Below are 1,182 nucleotides of genomic sequence, written 5' to 3'. Positions count from 1 at the left end.
CACATCTTGATTGCATGTTTGGTCAATTTCAGACTACATAAGTTGGTAAAAATCTTCAATTTCCTCATCTTCGGTTTTGGTAGTTGGTGCGTAAATTTGAATAATAGTCTTATTAACTGGTTTTCCTTGTAGGCGTATGGATATTATCCTGTCACTGCAGGCATTGTATTTCAGGATAGATTTTGAAACATTCTTTGTGATGATGAATGCCACGCCATTCCTCTTCAATTTTTCATTCCCAGCATAGTAGATCATGTGGTTGTCTGATTCAGAATGGCCAAAACCAGTCCATTTCAGCTCACTAATGCCTAGGATATCGCTGTTTATGCATTCCATTTCATTTTTGACAACTTCCAATTTTCCTAGATTGATACTTTGTCCTTTCCATATTCTGATTATTAATGGATGTTTGCAGCTGTTTCTCTTCAATTTGAGTCATGCCACATCAGCAAATGGAGGTCCTGAAAGCTTTACTCCATCCGCATCATTAAGCTTGGCTCTGCTCTGAGGAGGCAGCTCTTCCCCATTCTTATTTTGAGTGCCTTCCACCCTCAGAGTCTCATCTTCCTGCACTGTATGTATGGGACAGTGTTTCAGGGCTTTTCATAAAGTTTACAGTAGTATATGAGACAGTGTTTCACTGCTATTTATGAGTTTTTCTCTGGCTAATTCTTTGAGAAGTGGATGGCCCCTTCCTTCTTCTGAGTCTGTCTTAGTCTGGAAGCCCCACTGAAACCTGTACACAATGGGTGACTCTGCCAGTATTTGAAATAGTGGTGGCATAGCCTCTGGCCTCACAGCAACACACAAGCCACCACAGTATGACAAACTGACAGATGAGTGGTGGCTTATAGAGCATATAGAATATAAATTAGGAAACTTATGGGTCAAGATTTTATAAAATTATTATTTTGTACTGCTTCACTGAGGAAATTAAGTGAGACTAGCTTTTTCACCCTTGAGTAAATGAAGTGAAAAATAAATACTGAAGTACAGTTTAGTGCTACTATTTGGTTTATGCTAAGGAGTTAGCAATTTATAAAAATAAAAATCTTTATATATTTAACTGTGTATGCTTAGCACCAGCCACTCCTCGGAAGGAAGGTTGGCAATCCTACTTCCATAGCGATACTGCCTTGGAAACCCAAGGAGGGGTCACTATGAGTCGGGGCCGACTCGATG

This window comes from Orycteropus afer, unplaced genomic scaffold (assembly GCF_000298275.1).
Source record: "Orycteropus afer afer isolate SDZICR_OR568_19922 unplaced genomic scaffold, OryAfe1.0 scaffold00191, whole genome shotgun sequence".
Lineage (NCBI taxonomy): Eukaryota > Metazoa > Chordata > Mammalia > Tubulidentata > Orycteropodidae > Orycteropus > Orycteropus afer.
This window is presented reverse-complemented; position numbering follows the sequence as displayed.